This window comes from Bombyx mori, chromosome 6, assembly GCF_030269925.1.
Source record: "Bombyx mori chromosome 6, ASM3026992v2".
In the NCBI taxonomy this organism is placed as follows: Eukaryota; Metazoa; Arthropoda; class Insecta; order Lepidoptera; family Bombycidae; genus Bombyx; species Bombyx mori.
The window spans coordinates 14752038-14769305 of record NC_085112.1 but is presented as its reverse complement, the minus strand read 5'-3'; the positions used below and the strand labels follow the sequence as shown (position 1 = coordinate 14769305).

Sequence of the window (17268 nt, the reverse complement as noted above, 5' to 3'; positions counted from 1 at the left end):
GTTTAATGATTGAAATTGGTTGTACATCGGTTTGAGCTTCGGGGTTATTTAATGGAAGCGTAGTTGGATTTAAAATACGTCGGACTATTGAACTAATGTCTAAAATAATAGATTGCTGCAGTGGTTTATACATATGTCTGAGTTGCAGGTTCTAAGATTTTTAATACAGAATCTAAGCTTTTAAGTAGAGGGCTCACGCCAGGGTAGCCGTGATAATGATGAAAACGTTAGTAAGCAGCTTAATTACAACATTCCCTTAATTACAACTGCCAAATGTATCTATTTTTAAATTTTCTTTAAGGTTTTTTAAGGGTTTTACATTTTAACATGCCTTCGAAACAAGAAGCTGTCAAAATTAAACGATCCTTTATTTATTTGTTTTTTTTAATGCTTAGATGGGTGGACGAGCTCACAGCCCACCTAGTGTTAAGTGGTTATTCGAGCCCATAGACATCTACAACGTAAATGCGCCACCCACCTTGAGATATAAGTTCTAAGATCTCAGTATAGTTAGAAACACATTACTGCTTCACGGCAGCAATAGGCGGGGTGGTGGTACCTACCCGCGCGGACTCACAGAAGGTCATACTGCCTACCAGTAATTACGCAAATTACAATTTTGCGGGTTTGATTTTTATTAAACGATTATCCTTCACCGTCAATATTGAACATTTGTTGAGTACGTATTTCATTAGAAAAATTGATACCCGCCTAGGATTCGAACACTGGTGCATCGCTCAACACGAATGCACCGGACGTCTTATCCTTTAGGCCACGGCGACTTTAACCAGATTTTCTTCAGCTTATTTTATTTATTTATTTTTTTATTTATTTATTTATGTACACACAGAAAACAAGACACAGTACAGAGTAATAGGAAAATTATGTACAAAGGCACTGCTTATTTCTTTGAGAAATCTCTTCCAGCAGACCTGCGAGAGGATAATGAGAATAATAATAAAAAGTGATAAGTGTGTGTAGAACACATAACTAAAATAACAAATACAACATGAGAATTATAGCACATACACATAGCAAATATTATAAGTAACACAGTAACACTCGTATATGCGAAGAGTATAGAACCATGATCATTCGGTTGATGATAGATAAAATTGTTTGACCTTGTATTTAAAAACGGAAACAGACTTGCAAACTCGGATGTCAGCCGGCAACGAATTCCACAGTCTGACCGCGTGCACAGTAAAGGAGTGAGAATAGAAATTGGTTTTGTGGGAAGGGAATAACAAAACAGAACGTTGGTTGGACCTGCAGGGAGCATCAGGAGAACGAATGAAAGAGAATCGCTCACGTAAATATAAGGGAGAAGTGGGCTTATGTAGGATATTGAATAGGAGACATAATATTCGAGTATTCCTACGAAGGCGTATAGGGAGCCATTTAAGTTCTTTGCGAAAATGAGAAACATGATCGAATTTTCTGAGATTGTATATAAAACGGATACATAGATTTTGCATCCTCTCAAGCTTGTTTGAGAGCTCCTCAGTGGCATCCAAGTAGCAGGCATCGGCGTAATCAATTATGGGTAGAATGAGAGCTTGGACGAGAGATATTTTTGTATGCTGAGGTAAGAAGCCCTGCAGACATCTCAACGAGTGCAAGGCAAAGTGCACCTTCCTACTAATCTCAGCAACGTGAGAACTCCACGAAAGATGTCGATCTACAATAACACCCAGGTTTTTAACTGAATCGGTTAGAGTTATTTGAGTCCCATCCAAATAAATTGGGGGGAGTATAGGATCGCTGAGTCTACTGCGCAATTGTTTACCCCCTATAATGATAGCCTGTGATTTTCCCGGATTAATGTGCAGACCGTAGGCTTTTGCCCATTCACTGATAGACTTCAGATCACTGTTCATCGCAGCAATAGCCGATTCAACTTCAGGCTCCGAGAAGTGGCGATATAACTGGAGATCGTCTGCGTAGAGGTGGAATTTAGAAGATATAAGCCTAGTGACAGAGTTTATAAACACAGAAAACAGAAGAGGAGAAAGAACACCACCTTGGGGAACGCCCGCACTGACGTTCTGCCAATCCGAGAAAGTCTCGTCAAGACGGACACATTGCGAGCGCCCCCGAAGGTAACTATCAAACCAGTTAATAGCAGATGAGGAGATATTGTTTGATTTGAGTATTTCGAGCAGAACATCGAAGTCAACAGAGTTAAAAGCGCTGCTGAAATCTAACAACACTAATAAAGTTAGTTGTTTGTTTTCCATGGCCCAGCGAATGTCATCGGTCACTTTTAGAAGAGCTGTAACCGTGCTGTGGCCCTTGCGAAAACCAGATTGGAAGGAGCTAAGAAGATTGTGGGAGAGGAGAAAAGACGACAGCTGACGGTGGACAATGTGCTCAAGGACTTTGGAAAGAAAAGGAAGTATAGATATAGGCCGGAACTGAGATGGCAAAATAGGATTGGGGCTTTTTGGGATAGGAACAACGTAGGCTTGTTTCCAAGAATCAGGAAAGTTGCTAGAGGTAAAGGAAAAATTGAAAATATGGGTAAGTATAGGTGCTACCGTTGGAAGAATTAGGGCAATCATTTTAGAGCATACGTTATCAATTCCAACAGCCGTGGATGAGATGGAGAAAAAGGAATTACGGACATCAGCAACCGAGACTGGACTTAAGTCAAAAATAGGGATCCGGGGTACGGATAGACTTGAAATCTTAAGCAACGTGGCCGTCTTTGACGAATCACTGAGTGACACAGGAGGGAGAGAAAAATGCTTATTGAGGGCGCACAAGTCAGTATCCTTGACAGAAGAGACCGGAGTTTTGCCAATGCCGACAGATTTAAGGAATCTCCAAGTATGAGCAGGGCTGCGATTTTCAAGTGATTTGTGAAAGTAAAGTCTTTTAGCATCTCTGCACAAACGGTTGCACCGGTTGCGCAGTGCTTTGTATATGGCCAGGCTGTGTTCAGTGGGGCAACGTTTGTATCTTCTTTTGGCTTTGTCCCTGCGAGCCATCAGAGTTTTAATATCCGGCGTTAACCACGGTGCAGGTTTATGTTTAATTCGAACTCGACGGACGGGGGCATGCTGATCAAACAAACTGATTACCTTATAATTAAAAGAATTGACCATGTCGTTAATGTTATGGTGTTCAAGAATACACGACCAGTCGGTATTATTTACATCCCGTCGCAACGCTCCCAGATCAATACCCTTGTAATTGCGAAGTAGGAGAAATTGTGAATTACGTTTAGGGGGTCGAACACGATAGGAGAGATAAATCAAGTCATGATAAGAAAAGGAAGCGGAGAGTTGACCATGAGTGATAACATTATCAGGAGAAGATACTATCATGAGATCAAGTAAAGAAGGAGTACAATTAGGAGAAAAATGAGTAGCAGAAGATGGTAAGACCTGAAGGTTAAAAGAAGACAGTAAAGATAGAAGTTGACGAGATCGGTAGTTGTTTTTGATGAGGCAAGTGTTGAAGTCTCCCATAATGATTACATGATTGTAATTTGAGCAGAGCTCGAGCAAGACAGAATCAAGAGAATTGAAATAATCAATATTGAGGTTAGGGCTATAGAAAACACCAAGTAGGAGTTTAGAGTGAAATATGGAGATCTCAAGAAAAAGAAATTCAGCGGATTCGGAATACGGAGAGGGTGACGCATTTATAACCTTAAATGGAATTTCAGCACGCAGGTAGATAGCCACGCCACCGCCCCCCTTCTCGGTTCGGTCATTTCTGATCAGTACGAATCCAGGGAGTGAAAAAAATGAAGAAGGAAGAGAGGGTTTTAAAAAAGATTCAGTAATAAGTATGACGTCAAGCGGAGAGTTGCTAAATGAGGACAGAAGGTCAGTATAATGACTAGGAACACTTTGAGCATTAATGTGGGCTATATTAAGATTATTGGAATAAGTAGAAAAACATTGGGCGATCCGATCATGTAGGGTCAGAACTGTGGAAGAGCTACTATTCACACTGACAAAACTATCAGATGAAGAGGTACACGAAAAGAAACTATCATTGAGATCAAGTAAATCATCAGTTTCATATATTGATATGTTAATAGATTTCAGACGTGCACAATTAAGACGTGTATGTGTATATGCAGAAGAACCAAAGTGGAACTTAAATAAAAAAATAAAGAAAACCAAATTAATCAATTACCCAGTGGATTACCTTACCAACTCGCTGGTTTAGTGACAGAGATTGAACAGAGAAAAATTAAAGACAACTTAAATTATATGCTTGCTAGACACAAAAGAAATTAGCATTTAAAAAAAAAAAAATCCTTAAATTATAAAGTACATAGTAAAAGGACATGTTTTACAAAAAAAAAAAAAAAGTTTTATGACCACACAGCACCACACAGATTTTTTGGCAAAGAACACGAATAAAACGCAAATCACAAAGTATGTTTTGTCAACTAACAGCAAGAACAAAACGCAAAAGACAGTTTAGTTGAAAGCAAAATGTCAATGTCAAGTCGATGTCAAATAATGTAAACATATTATTCAGAAAACAATTTCTCTCGACATTAACTAGTATTTGATCCGTGATACATAAACCAACCAAACAGTAACTATACAATTACAATATGAATATAAGCATTAAAGAAAAATTAGAATACATGAAACATATTATTATCACTGACTACCGACAATTTAAAACACATGCATGTATGACAATTCTTATTTTTATTTTTAATAAATTTTGTACGTAATAAAGCAGATACCTCCATAGTGTTTCAAACTACCATTGCACACTACATATTAATTTATTTTAAGATGTGCTGTGTGGAAGTCCAGCAAAGCATTTTAAAAAGCGCCGATATAGGTGCCTAAACGCGGCGCCGACTTGATTTGGTCACTTTTGGCTGAGATTTGGCAGTCTCGCGGTCATCATTGGTCCGTGGAGAATTATGGATGGCCGCAGCAGCAGGGTATCGGGATGTTAAGGCGTCCAGTTCAGACTTACACTCAATTTTATGACGAGTTTTGTCAGGTGTTAGAATGACAATTTTTCCTTCCACTGACCAGCAGTTACCGACGCTAAAATGTTGTCGGGCAGCAGTGAAGATCTTGTGTCTCGTTTTGGTGAGAAATTCAGAGACAGTGATTCCAGAGCCTTTCAGATTGGTTTTATTATCCCATACAACATTGCGATGCTCCATGCTGCAGAAACGCACTAGGACAGGTCTGACTTTGCCCTGAGAATTGCCGAGCCGATGACAATTGTTGATATGTTCTATGCAAATTTCAGGGAGTTTCATGTTTCTAGTGAAAACTTCAACTATAGATTTGTGCAATTTTTCATTTTTATTTTCAGGAATACCATGTAGAAGTAGAACTTTTCTTCTCATCATGGTCTCATGCCTATCCAACCCGAGGCTGAGAAGCTCAATCTGGGTCTTCATCTGAGAAAGTGTTTGCCACACAAAAGCTTTAAAATCATTAAACTCACGCGATAAAGTTGAAATATCGACATGTGCTGGAACAGCTCCGGTAGATGCCTTCTGCAGCTTCAGGTCATAGTCGTTCATACGTGTTTGGAAAAGCTTCTCGAGGCTTTCTAGACTATTTATAAGTTTCAGATCCATGATGTGTGCAAGTAAAGTTTACGGCCAAAACAAGTGTGTTTTATTGTTGCTAAAAGTTGTATAACACTAAACAGCGAGAATAGGTAAGATTAAGACACAATTACAGCATTAAACAATCACTATTTTATCCTTTTTATAATTTTAATCTAATTAATATTAGCAGGGGCGAAAAATTTGCGTGTGTATTGCTCGCCTACCCACACAAGAAGTGGTACTTACTATTACGTCATAATAATAATAATAATAAGCCATTAAAGGTCTTAAAAAGCCATTAAAGGTCTTAAAAAGCCATTTATCAGGCGGAAACAAAATCCGAGCGTTTAATGGTTGGGTCATGCCTATGTTAACATATTCCTTTGGCATACTAAGGTGGACGCAATCAGAGCTGGACGTACTGGACAGAAAAGTCAGGCGATTGTTAACGGCATACAGAATGCATCATCCACGTTCGTCTGTAATGAGGTTGTATATTCCTCGGAAATGTGGGGGTCGTGGTATTTTGAATGCCAAGGATCTACATAACCGAGAGATATACAACCTTAGGGAATATTTCCTTAAGATGAACGTGAATATGTATCGGGATGTCGTTGCAGTCGATAAGGGGCTAACTCCGCTATACTTAGCTAACGGGAATTGGAAGAGGCTGAAGGTAGAGAGTATTTCAGATCGCATAACCGTATGGAGGAGCAAGGAGTTACACGGTAGGTTCTACCGGGCTCTCACAGGGCCTGATGTAGACCAATTAGCTTCCGTGGCCTGGTTACGATTCAGTAACCTCTTTGGGGAAACTGAAGGTTTTATCTTTGCAATTATGGACGAAGTTATCATGACGAACAACTACCGGAAATATATACTAAAGGATGGGACGGTCGACATTTGTCGGGCATGCCACCGTTCGGGAGAGTCTATTAGACATATTGTTTCTGGCTGTTCTCGGTTTGCTAACGGCGAGTACTTGCATAGACATAACCAAGTGGCTAGGATTATCCATCAACAACTTGCTCTGAAATATGGTTTTCTTGATTCTGCTGTACCTTATTACCAATACCAACCTCAACCAGTTCTTGATAATGGTCATGTTACGCTCTACTGGGACCGATCTATTATCACGGATAGGTATATTGTTGCCAATAAACCTGATATTGTGATAATAGATCGATCTGCGCGTCGAGCAGTGTTGGTTGATGTCACCATTCCTCATGACGAGAACCTCGTGAAGGCAGAAAAGGACAAATTAATAAAATATTTAGACCTGGCCCACGAGACTACCGCCATGTGGCATGTTGATTCAACCATCATTGTTCCAATAGTTGTATCGGTACACGGCTTGATAGCGAAAAGTTTCGATCAACATCTTAAGAAACTTTTTTTTTTTTTTTTTTTTTTTTTTTTTTTTATTGCTTAGATTGGTGGACGAGCTCACAGCCCACCTGGTGTTAAGTGGTTACTGGAGCCCATAGACATCTACAACGTAAATGCGCCACCCACCTTGAGATATCAGTTCTAAGGTCTCAGTATAGTTACAACGGCTACCCCACCCTTCAAACCGAAACGCATTACTGCTTCACGGCAGAAATAGGCAGGGCGGTGGTACCTACCCGTGCGGACTCACAGTAGGTCCTTCCACCAGTGGTTACGCAAATTATAATTTTGCGGGTTTGATTTTTATTACACGATGTTATTCCTTCACCGTGGAAGTCAATCGTGAACATTTGTTAAGTACATATTTCATTCGAAAAATTGGTACCCCGCCCGCGGGATTCGAACACCGGTGCATCGCAACAACGAATGCACCGGACGTCTTATCCTTAAGGCCACGACGACTTCAGAAAAAAACTTTCGTTATCCAGCTGGGTTAAGGGCCTAATACAGAAAGCAGTTATCCTCGATACTGCACGCATTGTGAGGAGGTTTCTCACTCTGGAGTCCTAACCACTGGTGGCTTGTGTCGTAGACACCGCCATCAGCGGCAATCTATTTTTATATAGTGTTTTTTAAAAATTGTATTTTTAATATCTTTTTTAAAAAATATTATGTAATTAATAAGATTTTAAATAAATATAAATAAATAATAATAATGTTTTTATTTCAAGTATCCATGACTCATATAAATTGTTAATAATACCTATGTTAGTAGTTATATTTACATCACAATGAATTACTGTGGTAACATCCCATGGGAGATGGCACTACAGCGACCCATGTATATACAGTCCAGCCTGCTTGCGATCATGCTCAGGATGCTGTTGGAGCTGGCCCTCACTCTGTTTACCAGAGATGCACACCTCTTATGCATGGTAGCGTAAAAACAATCTATGTACGCGTCTGCAAACATCCCTGATGCGCTACAAAAGCGGGGCAGCACCACCAGCACCCTAAACGCGTTATTGTATTGAACACGGAGAGCGTTGTACGATCTTTGAGTATATCCAGCCCACAAGCTGCACGTGTAAAAGTTAGTACTGTAGGCCCTAAAGAGGGTGACCTTGACTTTAAGTGAACACCGTGCAAACCTGCGAGCTATCATGTCTAACCGACAACGCTCTCCGCTCTCGTTCAATATCTTCATCATCTTTGAGATCAGGGGTCAACACATGGCCGAGATATTTAAATTTATAAACTCTTGTCAATGGCGTTCCATTGAGTACTACGGGAGGTATTTTACGAGATATGAAATTCAAATTTGGCTATTTATGCACGATTCATAGATATGTAGTTCAAGGCCAGTTCTCGTAGTGCGTGACGAGCTACGGAAGCACACAGACTTCATCATCGATTTTATGCGTAAATACTGCCATTTAAGAATATATTACCTTATAATTTTTTTTTTCTTTGTATTTGACATCGGCTAAGATTGTTTTGCTTTCGCATAGGCAAAAAATGAATAGTATGTACCTAAATATGAATTAAGGTTGTTAATAAAGGCTTCTTTACCTTATCATTAACGTATAGAACGTTATCGAGAATCTCGAAATGAATTAACTTAAGAATTTCTTTTAAATTCGCTGTATCTATTTATATATAATTTTCTAAATAAATAAATAAATAAATTCCAACGCTTATCTCGCTTGTCTTGGACCGGAATTGGAAAGAGTGGCATTTGAAACGGACATCGTTTGAGTTGATCGGCGTTGAGAGGGTTGCAGGAGTGCAATACAGCATGTTGCGAACTCTATCAGCTACGCGTAGAAGACATTCCTTTGATAGTTGATATACGGTTTTGATCACAGCGCCGACTCTGCGTACTATCAGTCGAATACAAAATAATTGGAATATGTACAGCAGGCTTCATATTTCGCCTTTTCATATTAAAAGTGTGCAATTTTCAAAAAATATTCGAAATCGAGTTAATATGCGTAAACATTTGGTATCACCAGTATTTTTCTCATAAATAATGTCAAAAGAGCGTAGTTCAGTTTTACGTTTTTTTTATTTTAGTTTACTTATATTTTGTTTACTATTAACAAAATTAATAATACGTCATTTTTTTATCTTACTTTAAAATACAGATAATGTAACTGGTAAAAAATAAAAAAATTATGTTGCAAATATGATTATTATTTAAAATATTACATGTTATACCTTTAAAACACTCTCCTGTAAAATTAGTACCTAAGTTTTTAAATTATAAAGTTTCAATGTGAGAAGACGATTTGTCATTGTGCTTGATACAAAGTCCTAACTCAATTCGAAGATACGTAATTGATTGACGTCGCCTATCAAACATCGAGTTTCAATTCTTGCATCGCCTTCATATACGACAACCGTGGCCGTTCTATACGAGGTGGCTCACTGATCATCGTTAATAAAGATTATAAATGTAAGGAACGTAGAGACATTGTGAGCCTCTCTGTGGAACGGATTATTGAAATGGCCTGTGTAGAGCTTGAGCGATTCATTGTTGTAAGTATGTACAGGCCCCCGAATTCGTTATATCGAGGGGTGAAAGGCTATTTGGTTTAAGCGACATTTTTGCAACTTTACAGGAGAGCCATTTAAAGTTTAAAATTTTGGAAAAAAAATCATAACAAAAAAACTTCTTCAGCAATTTGAATGGAGTAAACTTAATTGAAATTCAATTAAAAACATCAAGTTGTTGATGCTAATACCGAATAAAACGGACCTTTAATTACAAAGATAAACGTCGCTTAATACAAATTGCCTTAAGCCCTTATTTTTCAGAGTATGGAATAAAGATTTAAGTGACTTCATAACCACAATTGGCTACAGGGGAAAAAAAATAAGCGACGCTGCAATATATTTTCAGAGTAAGCCAAAAAGCATGAAGTGACTTAGCCCAAAATTAATAGTAGCAAGCTATTTATCTCAACTACCAATTTAGATTAAAATGACTGACAGGCGAATTTACTTATGTGACATATAATATTGAAAATTTACCGTTTGATGTTACATTTTTTTACGTCTAATACTATCAGTGGCTGTTAAAACAACCTAAATATATCGCAATCACTGAAAATCTCAGGTGCTTATATTGAATAAATAAAGAAATACACAAAACACAACAACAGTTAAAGTATTTATTTAGAAAAATAATTAAGTAGATCAGTCTCAATGTGGGAACATCAATTATATTTATTTATTTTTTAGTCTTAATCAACAACATCAGTTAAACTATTAATATTTTGTATAATAATCAAGTATAATCAGTCTGACTGTAGGAAAATCATCTATAATTATAATAATATAATAAATAATTATAGTAAATAATTATAGTTGATTTTCCTACATTCAGACTGATTTTACTTGATTATTATCACATCAGTAAAAGTAATAATATGTATTAGTATTTTGTACATTATAAAGTATTATTACTTTTACTGATGTGATATTAATCAAGTAAATTCAGTCTGAATGTAGGAAAATCAACTATAATTAGGTATTATTTATTCAATATTACTTGAGATCGGCTGTCATAAAACTTACTAAGAGTATAATTAATCACAACCAATATTGTTTAATTATAACTTAAACTAATAAAAACAAAATAAAAAATATCAAATCAATAAACAAAACTTGTAGTAATTATAAAATACAGCCAATGCTTGATAATAATCATAATGCAATAAGAAAGAACGTATTTAAAAATCATTTTCTTCGACTGTATCTTCTACATCAGTATCCAGTAGAACATCTTTGGAATTGCAGTGTTATAGATTTATGTATTCTTTATGAAATATCTTGGGTATAACCCCAGTGTCACATAATTTCTTTAGGTTTTGGCTGTTGGTATTTGGCTTTGGTAATCGGCAAACTTGAATTATATCTACGATTGATAGCTCTAGGTTTCGCAATAATTTGTATAATCTCTTCGGATGCATTATCTTTCATTGAAAATTTTACTTTCATTTGATTTGGATGAGATTTTTTAAATGTTGCTGTACGGATTTTACTAATTTTACCTACAAGGTTACCCTTAAAATATTTTTCTGACATATCATCAAAATTTAAGAAATCCTCGTGTGTCAGATTTTCAACATTATAAGGTGCTGGTTCTTTTCTTGCTAGCTGGCTTATTGTAGCCCATTGCGAAGGGGCCCATACAGTAATATTTCTTACGGATTGTTCGATTGTAGAGTGTATGCTGTCTACCGACATTTCCGTGTGGCCAGGGAGAAGGTAATTCATTTGAATTGCTTGTAAATTGTTCGATTGCAACAAAGCATTATGTATTGTTGCAAGGACTATTTTATTTTTGTTTTGTCCAGGGCAAGAATCTGAATACAAGATCAAAGATGTAATGATACCTCGAGAATCCACATTCTCTATGTATTTCTGTATAATAGTAGCAATTTCATTTGCGCCCCTCTTTGCTTCAGATTCTCTCCAGATAAAACAAAAACCATTCCTTGTGATGCTTTCATAAAAACATAAATTATAAACAGCATACTTTCTAGAATAAAATAGTAACATGTTATTGCCATGAGGCGTATCGAGAACTTTCTGGAGGTCAAAAGATGTGCACAGAATGGAAGGATTTTCTTTACCTAACTGTCGATGACATTCTAACCGCTTCTTTGATGCCTTCTTTTCCTCTAAATGATCTTGAAATTCGGCACAATCCTCTGGCTTCTGTCCTTCAAAACGTAGGCATTTTATGCATTTATCCTTCTTAGACACATGAAACCCAATGTTAAAATCAGTAGTGAATATTTGACGGAATACTTTTTCACTTACAACATCGACTCCTTTACTAATGAGGTCTTCTTTATAACAGCGGTATAAATTTTTTATATTTTTAAATTCAACAGGCAGATATAGTTTTGTGCTATCCTTTCGGCAGTAGTGCAATGGTATTGCAGGTAACCTTTTGATAAAAGATTTTACTGATTCTTTGATTGCGTTAGATGTTTTGTTGGGGGGAATGCATTTTCCTCTTCCATTTTCTTTCGCCATACCAAGTTCCTGTGTTGTTAATGTATAATAAATGTATCTTTGAGTGACATCAAGCGTATTCATGAGTAACTTTAAACAAACTTGTCGCCGACCCTCTCCATCATTTATGAAATAACAGAATGTGTTATTCCTGTAATTAGAGTCTTTGGATCTCTTCCTTTTTATGGATTGCTTAGAGGACATAGATATTATCCACTGCTTTTTTCTTTCCAGAGATAATTCCCAAAAATGTTTAAATATGGCACTCATTTTTTCTGAGGTTATTTCTTGACACTTGTAGCGACAGTTTTTTTCTAAGCAAGGATTCGGTTTCATATTTCTTCACGTCACTCCTCGATGCACTCTGGAGTTCGACTGAAGCGCCTGCGCGCGGCAGTCCGGTTGAAAGATCACGATTTTTAACTCCCGGGAGATGAAATAAATATGGTATCATGCGACATGAATGAAATGTATCATATTAAAATTTAATGATTGAAAGACCGACCCGTATTTTTATTTGTACCGAAAAAAGTTTCATATTGCATTAATTCATTTTATTGTCTGTATTAAGCGACATGCATTTAATAAAATAATAGGACCAAAATGTTTTAACGGCTAAGTAAAATATCTGAAACAAAAGAACTACTTGATTTAAGTAGCACCCTGCATGGAAAATAGATGCAGCTGAAAGAGCTTAAGCGACACTCCATGTCGTATTTGGGTGACGGACAAATGGTTTAAGAGACATCACACCATGTAATTGGTAGAAGTCAAAATGATTTAAGTTACTGCTTAATAAAAAATTGAAACAGGAAACACGCTTTAACTCTTATTGGATTATTTTTCTGAGAAAAGGTAACTGGTTTATGTCTCGTCTCTTAATATCATTGTATGGTTTAAGTACATTACTAAAAAAAATATTCAAAATCAACGTTGGATAATACACTGCCACTTTGGATACAACCCAAAAATAGTATTGTTTCAAACGCCAAAAAAGTGCTCTGATTTTAATAAATCCGGCATCATTCGACGGAGAAAAATTCGCTGATTCCGTATATGTATATAACTCAATATCACCCTAGATGTCGCTTAAACCAAATAGCCTTTCACCCCTCGATATGATTCTTTTGAAAATATAATGGAACGTGTTTTATTAAAGCTTTCTGTTTCTAATAAACATGTTTTTATCTGTGGTGATTTTAATATAAATTTATTAGAAAATACAAATGCCACTATTAGATTCAGAACATTGTTAAAATCATATAACCTTAGCAATTTATTTTCAGAGCCCACAAGAATAACTAGCACATCGGCAACCTGTATAGATAATATTTTCACAAATGTAAAACCTTTACATAAATGCGTTATTAATCATTTAAGTTCAGACAACAGTGGACAATTCTTATCTTTAAAAATTAAATCTGTTTCAGATGTTAATAGTACAAGAAACCTACCGTTTGTTCCTATTAATATTAGACGTTTGGAGAAGCTTAGAGGTAAAGTTTTGGCAAAAATTCCGAATGTTTGTTATAGTGAAGATCCTAATGTTCATTACATGGATTTATTTAATGTTATTAATTCTGAATTTAGTGCCATCTTTACTTCTAAAACTCTGATCTTACATAATAAAAGATCATTCAATTAATGGGCGACTGTTGGCGTTCACAAAAGTAGGCAGAGATTATATTATGATCTCTATCATGAAAAATCATATAATCATAATAAGTCATTTCATGAGTATGTCTCTAAATATTCCAAGCTGTTTAAAAAAGTATGTACATTGGCCAAGTTATTGCACTTAGGCAATCTTATAAAAAATGCACCTGACAAAATTAAAATGACTTGGAATATCATTAATAGGGAGACTGGGAATGTCAGAAACAGCAATGCTGAATTAACTTTGAAAATCAATGATCGAATAATAACTTCTCATCAAGAAGTGGCCAGTGCCTTTGAGCACTACTTTGCTGATATCCCAGCTTCTACTACAAAATCTTTAATTTCATCTCCTACCGTCGCCGAATCATTACTGCAAGATCATGTTGATAAATGCAGTGTTAACTTTAAGTTCACAAATATTGCTATAAAGGACATAATTGATAATTTCAAGCTCATCAATATTAAGAAAACTGGTGATTTATGGGGAATTTCAATTAAGGTTATAAAATCCATTATTGATATAATCGCACCTTACCTTGCTACAATATTTAATGACTGTATTGATTGTGGTGTGTTTTCTGATCTAATGAAATATAGTAAAATAATACCTTTGTTTAAATCTGCTAGTACTTTTGACCCCTCTAACTTTAGGCCCATTTCAGTACTACCTACATTGAGTAAAATTTTTGAAAAAAATATTTTGGAACAACTTTTGAACCATTTCAATTCCAATAACCTACTTCATAACAAACAATATGGATTCACTAGAGGTCGGTCAACTATTGATGCAGGTGTAGATCTTATTAAAATATTTTTCAGGCTTGGGAGGAGTCGCATAATGCCCTTGGGATATGCTGCGACTTATCTAAAGCTTTTGATTGTGTTGAGCATAATACATTGTTGAAGAAATTACACCATTATGGTATTAGGGGCGTTTTATTAGAACTTATTAAATCTTATTTATCCGGAAGAATCCAAAAGGTAGACGTTAAAGGAAAGAGATCTTCCGGTGTCTTACTTAATATGGGTGTTCCTCAGGGTTCCATATTGGGTCCCTTCTTATTTCTTGTATATATCAATGATTTACCAAAGTTTATTGAAACCCGTTACGAGGTCGTATTATTCGCTGACGATACATCATTATCGTTTAAAATTAAACGACATTTGGAAGATTATGACGATGTGAATGATGCTATCTCGCGCGTGGTACATTGGTTTAGTGTTAATAATCTGTTATTAAATAACAAAAAAACAAAATGTATAAAATTTACCACACCTAATGTTAGACAAGTAGACACTAATATTACTGTAAGTGGAGAGACACTGGAGCTTGTGGATTCGACAATTTTTCTTGGTATAACAGTTGATTCCAAGCTGCAGTGGGGTCTTCACATATGCAAGTTAGCGAGTAGACTTAGTTCTGCAGCGTTTGCGGTAAAAAAAAACGAACGTATACTAATGAAGATACGGCACGTCTGGTTTATTTTAGTTATTTTCATAGTGTTATGTCCTATGGCATTGCTATGGGGCAATGCTGCCGATGTCGAAACGATTTTCATCCTGCAGAAGAGGGCTATTCGTGCTATTTATAATATGCACCCGAGGGAATCCTTGAAGGACAAGTTTAATGAAATCCAAATTCTAGCTTTAGCGTCCCAATACATTTTTGAAAATTTATTGTACGTGTGTAAAAACATTGAAGAATTCCCCAGATTCTGCGATTTGCACAATGTGAACACTAGGAACAAACATAGTCTTGCGTGGCCGGCGGCTCGAATTAAGAAAATAAGCAACTCTTTTAGGGGGCTGGGTGTACATCTTTTCAACAATATCCCACTAAACGTTCAATTACTACCTGTTCATAGATTTAAGAAAACTGTTAAGGAACGTTTGTGCAACAAGGCATATTATAAAGTTAAGGATTATTTACTAGATGGCACTACGTGGGAATGAGGCGTTCGCTCCTGGCCTTTTCATTTTTCATTATTATTATCTTTTTTTAATTGTATTTTTTGACTTGGTTTTTCCTTTATTGTAAATATTTTTATTTATTTAAAAAAAAGTAATTATTTGAGAAAAAAAAGGGCCGCTGAGTTTGTTTCGCCGGTTCTTCTCAGGACTGTGGCTTTTTTTTGGAACCGGTGGTAGAGTTAACATTGTTATTTGTATTTTGACATTCAACAAGTGTGTCATACTGACACCTAAGTTGAAATAAATGATTTTGAATTTGAATTTGAATTCGTGTACAGTAGCCGTAGCCACTAGAACATCGAACAAACTAAAAAAAATCGATTAAATATCAAAATAATACACAAACCACAAATAATTAATCGCTTCAGGTCAAGTATTTGTATAAAATTGTACAAAGATTAGATAGACCTTTTGTGTTTTTTTTTGTTCAAACATGTTTTTTTTCTTATTGCCTAGATGTGTGGACGAGCTCACAGCCCACCTGGTGTTAAGTGGTTACTGGATCCCATAGTCATCTACAACGTAAATGTGTTACACACCTTGAGATATAAGTTCTAAGGTCTCAGTATAGTTACAATGTACAATTGAATCTATGACGAGTCTGCTTCCATTCTGGTGGTAGGACGTCTTGTGAGTCTGCACGGGTAGGTACCAACCCCCTGCCTATTTCTGTCGTGAAACAGTCATGCGTTTCGCTTTTAAGGGCGGGGCCGCCGTTGTACTGTTAAAAGTGAGACCCAAAAACTCATGTCTCAAGGTGGATGACGATATTTACGTTGTAGATGTCTATGGGCTCCGGTAACCACTTAACACCAGGTGGGTTGTGAGCTCGGCCAAGCATCTAAGTTATAAATAAGTTAAAAATTTACAACACTCATACAAACTGTAGAACGGGGATGCCCCATGCTCTGGACGTGAAGGTTTGCCCCAAGACTCGAGACAACCAATCCAGGCCCAAATAGAATCCGAAAGAAGGAGGGAGCTACCGCGGTCAGAAATGCCAACACTCACGCAAGTCACTCCAAGGAAAACCGGCCGACAGAGTAGTCGAGGCGATTCGACTTTACGTTGACCGTCTCGATTGAGAGGCCAATCAGACCGCCCAGGCAGAGCTGCTACTACTCTAGCTGGACCAGCCTGCCCAGCCGAAACACGTTACACCGCCAACCCCTCATAGTTGTTTGACATTGTTGAAAGTAACACGGCGGCGGGCTAGAGTGTCCCCAACAACAAACCTGGGGACCAACCCAACCAATCAAATAAGCACGAAAGTTTCCAAGACTGACTATAATGAGGCTGAGAAAATTCAACGCGGACCTCAATGTAGACACCTCTAACCACGAATGTTTCCGCTTGTAGCCTACAAAAACTGCAGGTTTCCCCAAAACTTTAAACCGAGCAGTTTTCTAAAACCCACCCAATATTTTATATATTTATGCAAAATCCACGTCAGATTTCAATGTCAGAATATTTACTCCCAAAATTGAATTTCAGTGAAAACGTTGACAATAAGGTCAATGCTATAACCCGCATTGTAAACGAAACAAAAAAGGTGGAAGGTGAAAGGAATAAATAAATAAAAATATTAGATACTTGTTTAGAATCTGATGTACTTTGTAAGCAGCCAGTCCGAAGAATATTATTTCGAACTATATGCA

General features: G+C 36.7%; 1 long non-coding RNA gene across 1 annotated transcript; it reads left to right on the top strand.

Annotated features, from left to right (window-relative positions):
- The first annotated feature begins 4271 nt into the window (after positions 1-4271).
- On the top strand, positions 4272-5617 carry LOC134199073 (uncharacterized). Its single transcript, XR_009973428.1, has 2 exons — positions 4272-4667; positions 5317-5617. It is a non-coding gene; the product is annotated as an uncharacterized LOC134199073 (long non-coding RNA).
- Positions 5618-17268: the final 11651 nt, after the last annotated feature.